Genomic DNA, 14,006 nt, shown 5'->3' on the forward strand with positions numbered 1-14,006 from the left:
TCGCCCAGTGATCTCCCAGGCATGGGAACCATATTTCGAACCGGTCTGCATCCAAGGGTTTATTTTGAGCAATTCTCCGACCTCTCTCTTCTTCATAGATAATATGTCTATCTCTAATAGCTACTTCCTCAGCATCCAGTGCAGCTTTTTCTAGTTGTTGGGTTGCCTCCCTTGCAGCCAAATTTACATTATCATCACCGTTTCCAGCCATAAGTTCTTTGGTTGAGGATTGCCCAACCTTTTCTGATGTCTCGGTGAGATTTCTTTCCTTCCTCAGCTGTCACAGTTGTTTTTCTATCTCGGGCTCGTATGGTAGCACTTCTTTCACAGAAGCTCGAGTCATGCACCAATCTAAAACTGTAACATGCGCACAATTAACAAACACTAAACATAAAAAGAGAAAAACGAATTAAAAAGAAAACGAATCCTGAATTAGCACTACAAACTATTTCAAACTCTATTGATTGCCAATCCCCGGCAACGACGTCGAAATTTAACGAGCTCGAAACACACTTAAATCATGCTTGCTAATCAAATATAGTATAATATAATATTGTATCCAGAGGGATTGGATTTAAGCAATACTCTCATAGTTTCTAGCTTGATTGCTATCCAAGATGATCAATAATTGAGATTTATATGATTTCTAACTAAAATTGAATAAGAGTCTACAGCTATTGACTAATGAAAATCAAAACAATGAACAAGCAAAGAAGGTTATCAATGGGATAATATAGGGTTTTGATAGGATAGGTGCAAGATAATTATTTAGGATCTAACTCTAGATTATTCACTTCTAATATTTATGTGAGTCTCTCGAATTCACTCAATTATTAGTTCACACGTTTAACAGATACTCCTCTCTCGATTAAGTCTCAACCTCACGAGATGAACCAATTTAAGCACGTGAAGATATGCAAGAATGTGTAATGGATTGGTCTTTAGGAAAACCTCCTTTGATTATTCTCCTAACTTGGTTTAATCAATGATTCAACTAGCCTATTTTGATTACTTAAAAGAATCTATGAACTCAACCAACAATATAATTCAAAGATATCACAAGTTATGCCTCTCTCGATTACATGAACAAGTGAATATTGATGCAATAATTAAATCATCCAAAAATGCTTCAATACATAAAACTAGAGTTATAATCCACAAACAATTATCAATAGACCAAATCCATCAAACCGTAAAGAGAACTATTCCATAGACATGGAGCAATTCATCACAAATAAAATTAAAGTATAGGAAAATATAAATTCAATCCAAACTCGGGTCTTGAGTGAGGAAGGAATGATAAAATCCTTGTGCTTGTTTTCTTCTAACTCCTCCTTATCCTCCTTAGGTCGAAGGTATGTCAAAAGTCTAGAAAATAATATTTTCCATATTTTTATACCAAGTAGGGTCGGGCCCAGACGAAACCATCTTCTCCTAGCCGAAATAGGACATTGGCTCTGTAACAATTACATAGGCGCGCTGCATAGGGCGACGCGCCATGCGGGGCATTAGTGGGGAAATCTCGAGAGCTCAACATTTGTCAGGCAGTAAGATTTGTACTACTGCGCTGCCCCACGCACCGCAGTAGTGCAAAATTCTCAGAGTGTTGCTTTTTGCTTGCGTTTTGACATCAGACTTGGTCCTCGACCCCCGAACATGATTCCGGCTTAATCCCTTGGGCTTTTACTTAGACTTCAAAGTTCCAAATAGCTCGAATTAGCTCCACAACATTTACATAACTCGAAATTACTCCTACAAAGCATAAAACACACAATAAGTGCACAACACTACCAATTAAATCTCAAACACAAATAAAGTACAGTGATTTAGAGTGAAATAAACAACTAAAATACGGGATTATAGCCTACCATCATGGGTGAATGCAATTAAAAAAGCACCTGGTGCAGCGAGCTTAGAGACTAATGATGAAGCTGACATTGCTGATGTGACCCTTTGGGTGGGAGTATTCTTGGTTCACCACTAGTTGGTGGTTTTCTAATATTGGTAGCGGAGGACCATGCAGGATGTGCAATGCTCAGCCAAGTGATACAGACGTACGCGAAGAGTTGAAGGTTCTAAATGAAAAATTGGATAAGGTGTTGAAGATCCTTGGGGGGATGCAAAATCACAATAAGAGCCCTTTTAAAGTAGTTGAGTCACCTTGGTACAGAGTTACAAGATTGCAAGGCAGATTGAGGAATGCTCTAATTTTTGCAAGCAAGATGAGGAAGCTGAAACAGAGAAAGAAGAAGAAACCAAAGGTAGATGTACTCAAACTAGTTTTGGAGGAAGATAAGAAACTATTTTGTGAATGGTTTGACAAGAAGGAGAAGTTTCCCAAAATCTTGTTGACTCACAGCTATGGATGGAGGTTTTTCGAGCAGTTGTGCCGTGCTAAGCCGTCCATTTTAATTTTTGTAAGTCCCTTAATCACTCACTGCATGTATTTCTTTTTTTTTTAGTAGCTCCATATTTAACGTACAGATTTTTATAATATTTAGCATATGGAGGAACTTTTGGCATTGATGCGTGTACGAAACATAAAACGTCCATGCCTTTATACCCTTAGTCATGTTGTTATAAATGTTGCATTATGCAACAACATGTGCACTGCATGGGATAAGATCAAGGAGGCTGCTAGTAAAGAGGGAAATGATTTGGACTTTTGTGAGACAATTGATGCTTTTCAAGACTTGTGTCTTACAAACCTGATGCTATATCCTCAAGGAAGTATACCAAAACCTGTGGTTGTAGAGTGGTGCAAGGCTAAGCTGTTGCACTGTGTATGGCAAATTGATAACAAGTATTTTGTGCATGTTGTTTTCCACTTGGTAGAGGGTTTGATTCACATTTACGATAGCAATGTCAGCTTTTATGATGATGGTAAACTAGAAGAACTGGTACAACCCATCGCATTCATGATGCCTAGTATTTTGATGAAAACTGACCAGTTTTCCAACTTAGGCCAAGATGTGCTTACGAAAAAATGGTCCTGGGAGCGTATTATGGATGTGCCAGCCATTCAGCAAAAGTAAATTAAATGTGTCATTCATTATGTTTTACTCATTCTTCTGATTTCTTTAATAAGTAATTGTGTCTTTCATTATTATAGTGAAAGAAGTGGAGCATATGCAGTGAAGGTTATTGACTTCCTGCTAACTGATACGCCACTGAATCATCTTAATGACAAGCAAATGGAGTTGTTCAAGGAAATATTTGCAGTTTGTTTCTTTAGGGAAAGGATGGACCCTTCTTAATTTTATAATTGAAATTTCAAGTTGTGTTGGTCATGGGACAAATTCATTTTGGGTGAACTTGTAGTAATTTATGATATTTGCATCTACCCGTATATAATGAAACTACCTTGGTTGCATAATAGACAATGTGTCTAGTAATAAACTAGCTACTTCATTGCGTAATAGACAATGTGTCTAGTAATAAACTAGCTACTTGGTTGCATAGTAAAAAATGTGTCTAGTACTAATAACTTGATCAAATATAACACTGCATCAGGCATAACCCAGAGGTTGCATAATAGACACTAGGTTCATCAATAAACTAGCTACTTGGTTGCGTAATAGACTCAATGTCGAGTTTAATAACTTCAACAAATTTAACATTACAGCAGTACAACATTACATGATCCAAAATACTTTCAACAAAATAATTTTCTCCTTCTCACTTCATCATCCAAGCTTCCACAAATCCGACAATGACGCACAAGAGCATTACCCACTTATTGAGCCTCATTTCATTCATCTTAACCATCCCTCCAATTGTACAATTTACACGAATATGCCCTCCCTCCATTTCAATACCTCCACCATCATCATCATCCTCATGAATATCCATTTTTAATATATTTTTAAGTTCAGCTACCTTCATCTGCAGAACGATCTTTTCACGCTTAAGTGCGTCCTTTTCACACTTCAAACTACTGATAAGGTCAACAACCCTTGGATCTAGCAGATCAGCATCCCATTCCTAAAATTGAAATCTTTTACACCTATCGAATCAAATGGACAAAATAATTTAATTGTAAAATTAAATCCCCAAAATTAAAAAGAGGTGAATCTGTGGAATTCCTCTTACCTAAGTTTTGGAACATTTTGAGAAACGCCGACCAACATTCATCGGAGTTATAGCTGTAAATTGACTTGCAGCCATGTCGCAGTGATAATTCTTTCTCAACCCAAAGGATGCACTCGACCCTTGACTCATTTTTCATCAATTGTTTGAGTAATGTGTTTCGGAAGTAAAAATTGTGGTTGAACTGTGATCAATTTTGTTTTGGGTCAAATGGGTTAATTTGAACGGGTCAAAAAAATATGGTTGAAATGTGATCAATTTTATTTTGATCACATAGCCGGTCAAATGGGTAATTTTAAATGGGTCAAATGGGTGATTTCAACGTGTCAAAAAATGTATGGTTAGGGATAGTCCACATGGGATATTTTAATTTACTGAACAGCACGAGTTGTCTTCCATCAACCAGTAGTCGCTGATAAACTTCTTTAATAGTCTATAAACCATGAACCCTAATCCCAACCCTGAACCCTAACCCTGAACCCCAACCCTAAACCCCAACCATGGACATTCATCATAAATCAATAAATATTCTTAATGGGAGAGTGTCAACTTAAGGTTTCGTCCTCAACTCTTATTGGTCGAGGGTAAACTAATGGTCGAGAATTCACAAAAATAAGGATAACACCACGTTTGACCTTGGTTTTTCTGATTTTATAACGTTTATAAATCTTATTAAATATCATGAAATATTTAAAGTTATTATACATGGCAGTGTATTTCATACCATTAAGAGTTGGCCATTCTAGAATATGTAACAACTCAAGAAGCAAGACCTCTAAGTATAAAAGTGTTGTTTAGTGAAGTGTTGTCAAAAAGTAATGCCTCTAAGTATGAATGTTGTATATTGAATATTGGGCTGTAATATCAACATGTGTTAATATTAAGTAATGCTATGATAGATTATAATAGGTATTTAGTCTTCAAATTGCATACATTGCCTTAACATTATGTTATAATAATATTCATTGACCATATAATGAAAATTATTTTCACGAATTACAGGCTTAGGTTGATACCGATATAATTGATACGTTATAGTAATCCATTTTAATCAATTCAAAGCTTGCAGTTTGTTGAGTTAAATATTTACAACTTTAAGTTATTCACAACTAATTGTCATTGTTTTGATTTAAGGTAACTAAACTAATACTTTGCACTAACGAACAACTAATAATCGAGGAACTACCCTAATGCCTGTCTAATTTATGAATGATATACCGTTCTTAATTCTTTACTATGAAAGTCTATTGGTTTACATTTAAAATGGACATGTCGAGCACCAGTGGGGTAGACTATATACTGTAGGTTTATTCAAAAACTGTTATGAAATTTTCAATTCATTGGCAGGAAATTTAAATATTTGGAAGACTGAAATTTATATCCCCTCAATTGTATGTTTCTATTGGAATCTCTTTATTTTATTTTGGGGCCTTTTTGCACTTAAGTGTTGTCAAATGGAAAAAAAACAAAAGCATTAAAATAAAAAACAGGGCAACAAAATTCAAAAAAACAAGGCAGAAAATTAAATAGACACAAACTTTATTTTTTAATTAAATAACTCTATTCACAGCAACATACATTTTTTCTCATTAACTAAAGAAAAACAATTGAACTGCAGGGGGAGAAGGATCACAGAGAGGAGAATTTCTTGGGCTAACATAGTGGTTAATATTTGCACCAACCCTACGAAGGAGAATCTGCAGCATGCATGCTATACGACGAATATTCCTCTCTTGCCTCACCCTGTCTTCTTGGATCTCTCGGATGAGCTTATCCAATGATTCCCTGATGAAAATAGTGTTCATGCTTGGCCTTGGCCTCAGAGGCATTTATCTATTAAGTGATTGGGATATTTGGAATATGAATAAATATTTCCATCAGATCCAGTGTATTTATATGCAAAATTTGACATTAAATGATGCCTTTCCATAAAACTTCTCGTAAATGACGTGATTGTTGAGTGTTTTGAGAAACGAATTGATGCTTTGCATCGGCATATTTGATGCAGTTCAATTAATTATACAACTTTTTTTCATATTGGCTACCAGTTGTTATTAACATTAGACATTAAATTAACTACCTAAACCGGTGTTTGTCAATAGACTACCTAAACATGCACAACAAGTCTTGGTTAAATTGAATATATCGATGGGGGTTGACAATATAACATTGATTACAGGTGGTTGAACATACATTAAGGGGATTGATCGTAAAGCAGGGAATAACTATGTCACATGACGCCTTCTTAAAATAAGGAGGTTGATTCAAGATCATATATCTACAATAGACAATGTAATGGTTGATTCTAAAACAGTAGTCTATGAGACAACTTGTAACGACCCGGCCAGTCGTTTTGAGTGTATTAGCCCCGATCCCCTATTTACTATTTTCCCCATATCTGTTTCTGCTTATGAGACTTGCCGGGAGGGATACTTAGTCCCTAAAATAAAAGCTTAAGTCTTAGGATTTTGATCGTAGTCGGAATTATGTGAAGACGACTCCGGAATGGAGTTCTATCGGTTCCGTTAGCTCCGTTGGATGATTTTGGACTTAGGAGCATGTCCGGACTGTGAATTTGAGGTCTGTAAATAATTTAGGCTTGAAATGGTGAAAGTCAATTTTTTGGGAAATTTGACCGAGTGGTTGACTTTTTGATATCAGGGTCGGATTATGATTCTGGAAGTTAGAGTAGGTCCGTAAAGTTGAATATGACTTGTGTACAAAATTTTATGTCAATCGGACGTGGTTTGGTATGATTCGGCATCGTTTATAGAATTTGGAAATTTTAAAGTTCATTAAGTTTGGATTGGAGAGTGATTCGTGTTTCTATTGTTGTTCGACGTGTTTTGAGGGCTCAACTGTGTTCATATGGTGTTTTAGGACTTGTTGGTATATTTAGTTGAGGTCCTGGGGGCCTCGGGTGTATTTCGAATACTTAACGGTTTGAATTTGGACTAAGGCATATGGCTGAAGCCTTCTGATATCTGGTGGTTTCGTACCTGCGGTGGGGAGACCACAGGTGCGTACTCGCACATGTGGAGAAAGGAGAGTAGAATCGGTAGTTGAGGAGATGGCCAGGGGTCACATGTACGAGGGTGTTACCACATCTGCGAGTCCGCAGATGCGCCTGAATCTCCGCAGATGCGAAAAGTGAGATGAAGGGGAGGATCGAAGAAATGGACTTTTGTCCTCAGGTGCGCACACGCAGGTGCGACCACTTGATCGTTGATGCGGACCCATCCATTTATGTCATTTCCGCACCTGCAAGGGAAATTCTGCAGGTGCGACTGTGTGTCCGCAGATGCGGAAAAACTGAGCAGAAAATGGCATTTCGAGGGTTTGATTTCCATTTCGATTTAGGGACTTTGAGAGCTCGGTGTGAGGTGAGTTTTCAGGGTTTCTTCAAGAAGGTTGTTGGGGTAAGTTATTCTATCTCGGATTGGACTATATTTCATGAATCTATTGCTATTTTCATCATCTAATTAGGGATTTGAGTTGTAAATTTGGGGGACAATGGTACAAACTTCATAGGCTAAAGTTTCGAGTTTTGGAAGGTGATTTGAGGTTGGATTCGAGTAATTCATGTATGATTGGACTCGTGAGTGGATGAGTGTTCATATTTTATGACTTTTCGAGACGTGGGCTCGGGGACCAGTTTGAGCCTATTTCGGATTTTGGCTTATACTTTCGTGTTTTTCATGTGGAATTGATTTTTTAGCTTATATTAATTATATCGTACTGCTTGTGGCTAGATTCGGGGCATTTGGAGATTGATTCTAGGGGAAAAGTAATTGCGGAATAGGATTTTGCGCGGTTTGAGTTAAGTAAGTTTTAAATCTGGTCCTGAGGGTATGAAACCCCGGATTATTGGGTTATGTGAGTATTTTGGAGGTGACGCACATGCTAGGTGATGGGCGTGTGGGCGTGCACCATAGGAATTGGGACTTGGTCCATTCCGTGAAACTGTAAAGTTGAATAACTTGTTGCTAGTTATATGCTCTCCCTGTGTTATTGAAATTTGGCTACAAATCATGTTAGAAATCATGCTTAGGCTATGTGATGGTACTGTTGGGACCCGCATAGGTCGCATACTTGTTGAATTACTTGTTTATTGTTGTCTTGTACTCAGTCATGGTTTTACTTGCGTATCATATCTCAACCTCTTCTTGATTCTTGTTGATACACTATGTTATCTTTGTTTGGGCCGATCTTTGTGATTCCCGAGAGCCCGAGAGAGTAAAGAGGTTGATGACTGAGTAAGGCCGAGGGAATGTCTATGAGGTATTGATACTATAGCACATGAGTTGTTCGTGCATTAAGTGAGTTGTTCGTGTTGTTTCACATATTGATACTATGGCACGTGAGTTGTCTGTGCAGCACGTGAGTTGTCCATGCGGTTCCACATATTGATACTATAGCACGTGAGTTTTCTGTACATCACGTGAGTTGTCCATGTGGATATAGTGCTTGGGCTGAAGGAGCCCCTCCAGAGTCTGCACACCCCCAGTAAGCGTAGGTACCTATTGAGTGTGAGTACTAAGAGCTGAGAGCCGAGTGATTGAGTTGTTGTAACAAGTTGAGTGACTGTTGCCCTGAGAGGTTGTACTTGCTTTTTCATTTGTTGATACACGTAGTTGCTATCTGTCATTGTCGTGATATTTCTGAAAGATTCTATATCCAGATTTACCTGCTCTTTAACTGAATAAAATTGATTTGATTTGAGCTGTCGGAGTTGAAAGCATGTTTATTCCTTGCTGAATTTATTGAAAATGAACTGTATTGTATAGCTCATCACTACCTTCTCAGTTCCTTATTTATTTCTATTACTTGCAGAGTTAGTTGTACTCATGCTACACCCTGCACTTTATGTGCAGATCCAGATGTGTTTGATCATGGAGGTCGTTGAGTTCGTGCGTGATCGAGTATCGGAGACAACGATGTAGTTGCCGGCGTCCGCAGACCTTGTCTCAGCTTCTATGTTTTCTTTCTTTTCTGTATTGATAATTAGACACTGTTTGTATTAGACTGGATAACTAGATGCTGAATCAGTGACACCCCGTTGTCGGGATATTTTTCTGCACTTATGCTTTGGGTTTTACCCCATTTTTATGAAAGACTCCGGTTATTTTAAATATATTAATTCATTTCTGTTAAATGTTGAAAGTGTTTTGGAGATGTCGGCTTGCCTAGTATCATGATAGGCACCATCACAACGGGTTAGGTTTTGGACCGTGACAAGTTGGTATCAGAGCCTATGTTACAAAGGTCTCACAAGTCATGAGCAGGTTTGGTAGAGTCTTGCGGATCATTACGCAGACGTCTGTACTTATCTTCGAGGGGCTGCCGAACCCTTAGGAAAAAACTTCACATTCTTGAATTCTTGTCATGCGAATTTGTTGATTCTGGTAACTAAATATCTATTGTTCCATTCTCTCACAGATGGTGAGAACTCGTACTACGGGGTAGGACGGACAACCACCAGTACCTCTAGCCAGGGCCACGAGAGGCCGAGGTCGCCGTAGAGGTCACGGTAGGGGCAGAGGTGCAGCCCGCACAGCAGCTGGGGCAGTACCTGCAGACCCACCAGTTGCCCCAGTTCAGGAGCAGGCACCAGTTGTGGATGAGCCTATGGACCAGCTCAGGCACCACCTGTGCCTATTGTGATTCCAGGCCTTTAAGAGGCCTTAGCTCAGATTCTGACCGCGTGTACCAGTCTTGCTCAGGCGATCTCTATTCTGGCCGCAGCAGCCACTTCTCAGGCCGGGGGAGGAGCTCAAACTCCCGCGGCCCGCACACCAGAGCAGGTGGTACAGGGATTCCATACACCGGGGGTACCACCAATCCAGCCGGTTGCTGCTGCTCAGGACTATGTGATTACTCCTATGACCGTGGATGAGCAACGTAGATTGGAGAGGTTTGGGAGGCTCCAACCTCCATCTTTCAGTGGTGCAGAAGGAGAGGATGCACATGGTTTCTTGGACATGTGTCAGAGGATACTCCGTACGGCAAGTATACTGGAGACCAGTGGGGTCTCGTTCACTACTTTTCAGTTCTCTAGGGCTACCTTCAGTTGGTGGGAAGCTTACGAAAGGGTAGGCCAGTCGGCGCAGCACCCCTTACATGGCAGAAAGGAGCTACGCAGGCAGTTCGAGAAGCTTTGTCAGGTTGATATGTTCGCGACGCAGTATGAGATGAGATTTTCTGAGTTGGCCCGTCATGCTAGGTTGGTTCCCACATACAGATAGAGGATCAGGAGGTTCATAGATGGCCTCACTTTTCAGCTGCGATTGCTTATGACTAGAGAGAGTGTGTCTGGTGCAACTTTTGATGAGGTTGTCGATATTGCCCGTCAGATTGAGATGGTTCGCAGCTAGGAGCGGGTCGAGAGGGAAGCCAAGAGGTCTCGTGGCTAGGGTGGCTTCAGCGGTGTTCCTTCTGGGGGCAGTCCCACCACGGTAGGGGTCGTCCTTTCAGACATGCTCAGACGGCTCGCACAGTTCACCGTGGTGCATTATCTGGCCATGGTTCACACAGCTATCAGTAGGGTCAGTCTTCATTCAGTGCACTACTAGTGCATAGTTCTCACCCTACTTCGTCAGCTCAGGTGTCTACCGGTAGTTCTTCGGGGCATCAGGAGTAGCAGTTCTGTCAGAGGAGGGGTTGTTTCGAGTGTGGAGATTTTGGTCAGATTAAGAGAGATTGCCCTAGGTTGTTGAGTGGGTCTCCACAGCAGAGTACTCCGTCGATGGCACCAGTAGCTCCACCACCCGCTCAGCCAGCTAGGGGTGGGGTTCAGTCAGCTAGAGGTCGCCCTAGAGGGGGAGGCCGATCAGGGGGGGCAAGCCCGTTTCTATACTCTTCCTGCCAGGCCATATACCATTGCTTTGGATGTTATGATTACAGGTATTGTCTCAGTTTGCCATAGAGATGCCTATGTATTATTTGACCCTGGTTCCACTTATACATGTCTCCTCGTATTTTGCTTATTATCTAGATATGCCCCGTGAGTCTCTAGTTTCATCTGTTCATATATCCACTCCAATGGGTGATACTATTATTGTGGAACGTGTATGTCAGTCATATGTGGTGACTATTAGGAGTCTGGAGACCAGAGTAGATCTCTTATTGCTTAGTATGGTCGATTTTGACGTGATTTTCGGTATGGATTTGTTGTCTCCATGTCATGTTGTTCTAGATTTTCATGCTAAGACCGTGATGTTGGCGATGTCGGGGTTGCCGAGGGCTGAGTGGAGCGGCTCTATAGACTATGTTCCCAGTAGAGTGATTTCATACTTGAAAGCTCAGCAGATGGTTGAGAAATGTTTTCTATCTTATCTGGCCTTTGTGAGGGATGTTAGTGCAGAGACCCCTGCTATTGATTCTGTTCTGGTGGTGCGAGATTTCCCGATTGTGTTTCCTGCAGACCTATCGGGCATGCCGCCTGATAGGGATATTGATTTCAGTATTAATTTGGTGATGTGTACTCAGCCCATTTCTGTTCCTCCATATTGTATGGCACCAACAAAGTTGAAGGAATTGAAGGTGCAGCTTTAGGTTATTCGGCCTAGCACGTCACCTTGGGGTGCACCAGTTCTATTTGTGAATAAGAAGGATGGTACTATGAGAATGTGCATTGATTACAGACAGTTGAACAAGGTCACAATCAAGAATAAGTATCATTTGCCTCGTATTGAAGATTTGTTTGACCAGCTTCGGGGAGCGATGGTGTTCTCCAAGATTGATTTGAGGTCAAGGTATTACCAGCTAAAGATTCGGGACTCAAATATTCTTAAGACAGCTTTCAGGACCCGATATGGCCATTATGAGTTGCTTGTGATGTCTTTTGGGCGGACCAATGCCCCAATAGCATTCATGCATTTCATGAACAGTGTGTTTCAGCCTTATCTCGACTCGTTCATTATTGTATTCATTGATGACATCCTGGGGTAATCTAGTAGCCAGGAGGAGCATGCTTAGCATCTGAGGATTGTGTTACAGCGATTTAGGGAGGAAAAGCTTTTTGCAAAGTTCTCCAAGTGTCAGTTTTGGCTCAGTTCAGTGGCGTCCTTGGGGAACGTGGTGTCCAGTGAGGGTATTCAAGTGGATCCAAAGAATATAGAGGCGGTGTAGAGTTGGACCAGACCGTCCTTAGCCACGGAGATCCAGAGCTTTCTAGGGTTAGCGGGATATTACCATCATTTTGTGGATGGTTTCTCATCTATTGCATTGCCCTGACTAAATTGACCCAAAAGGGTGCTCCTTTCAGGTGGTCGGAGGAGTGCGATGAGAGATTTCAGTAGCTCAAGACTGTTTTGACCACGGCTCCAGTTCTACCATCAGTTTCTGGTTCTTACATAGTGTATTGTAATTCCTCGCGGATCGGCATTGGGTGTGTTCTGATGCAGGAGGGTAGAGTGATTGCTTATGCTTCGCGCCAGTTGAAGTCTCATGAGAAGAACTATCATATCCACGACCTCGAGTTAGCAGGTATTGTTCACGCCTTGAAGATTTGGCGTCACTATTTGTACAGGGTCCATTGTGATATTTACACTTATCATCGGAGTTTGCAACATCTGTTCAAATAGAAGGATCTTAACTTGTGTCAGTGGAGGTGGTTGGAGCTTCTTAGGGACTATGATATCACTATTTTGTACCATTCCATGAAGGCCAATGTAGTGGCCGATGCCATGAGTCGCCGGGCGGAGAGTTTGGGGAGCTTAGCATATCTTCCAGCAGTAGAGAGGCCATTGGCATTGGATGTTCATGACTTAGCTAGCCAGTTTGTTAGCTTGTATATTTCTATGTCGAGTCGAGTATTAGTTTGTGTGGTCTCTCGGTCTTCTCTTTATGATCGTATCAGGGAGCGTCAGTATGAGGACCCCCATCTACTTGTCCTTAAGGATACGGTCCAACACGGTGATGCTTAGGAGGTCACTATTGGGGATGATGGTGCATTGAGGATGCAGGGCATGCTATGTGTGCCCAATGTAGATGGTTTGCGTGAGTTGATTCTCCAGAAGGCTCACAGTTTGCGGTATTCTATTCATCCGGGTGCCGCAAAGATGTATCAGGACTTGAGACAGCATTACTGGTGGAGGAGAATAAAGAAGGACATAGTGGGGTATGTAGCTTGGTGCCTAAATTGCCAGCAGGTGAAGTATGAGCATCAGCGATCAGGTGGGTTGCTTCAGAAGTTAGATATTCCGGAGTGGAAATGGGAGCGGATCACTATAGATTTCGTTGTTGGGCTTCCACGGACTCAGCGAAAGTTTGATGCAGTTTTGGGTGATTGTGGATCGGTTGACCAAGTCAGCTCATTTCATTCCTGTGATAACTACCTAATCTTCCAAGCAGCTGGCTCGAGTGTATATCTGCGAGATCGTCAGGCTTCATGGCATACCGATATCTATCATTTATGGCCGGGGTACGCAGATTACATTAAGGTTCTAGAAGGTCGTACAACATGAGTTGGGTACTCGAGTGGAGTTGAGCACAACATTTCACCCTCGGAAAGATGGACAGTCCGAGCGCACTATTCAGATATTAGAGGATATGCCTCGTGCGTATGTGATGGAGTTTGGGGATTTGTGTGATCAGTTCTTGCCTCTAGTGGAGTTTGCTTACAACAACAGTTACCAGTTGAGCATCCAGATGGCACCGTATGAGGCTTTGTATGGTAGGCGGTGTAGGTCTCTAGTGGGTTGGTTCGAGCCGGGCGAGGCTAAATTATTGGGTACAGACTTGGTTTAGGATGCTCTGGAGAAGGTTAGGGTGATTCAGGATAGACTACGCACATCCCAGTCCAGACAGAAGAGTTATGCGGATTGGAAGGTTCGCGATGTTGTATTCATGGTTGGAGAGCGGGTCTTACTCTGGGTGTCACCCATGAAGGGTGTTATGAGGTTCGGAAAGAAGGG

Source organism: Nicotiana tabacum, chromosome 2 (genome assembly GCF_000715075.1).
Source record: "Nicotiana tabacum cultivar K326 chromosome 2, ASM71507v2, whole genome shotgun sequence".
Classification (NCBI taxonomy): Eukaryota; Viridiplantae; Streptophyta; class Magnoliopsida; order Solanales; family Solanaceae; genus Nicotiana; species Nicotiana tabacum.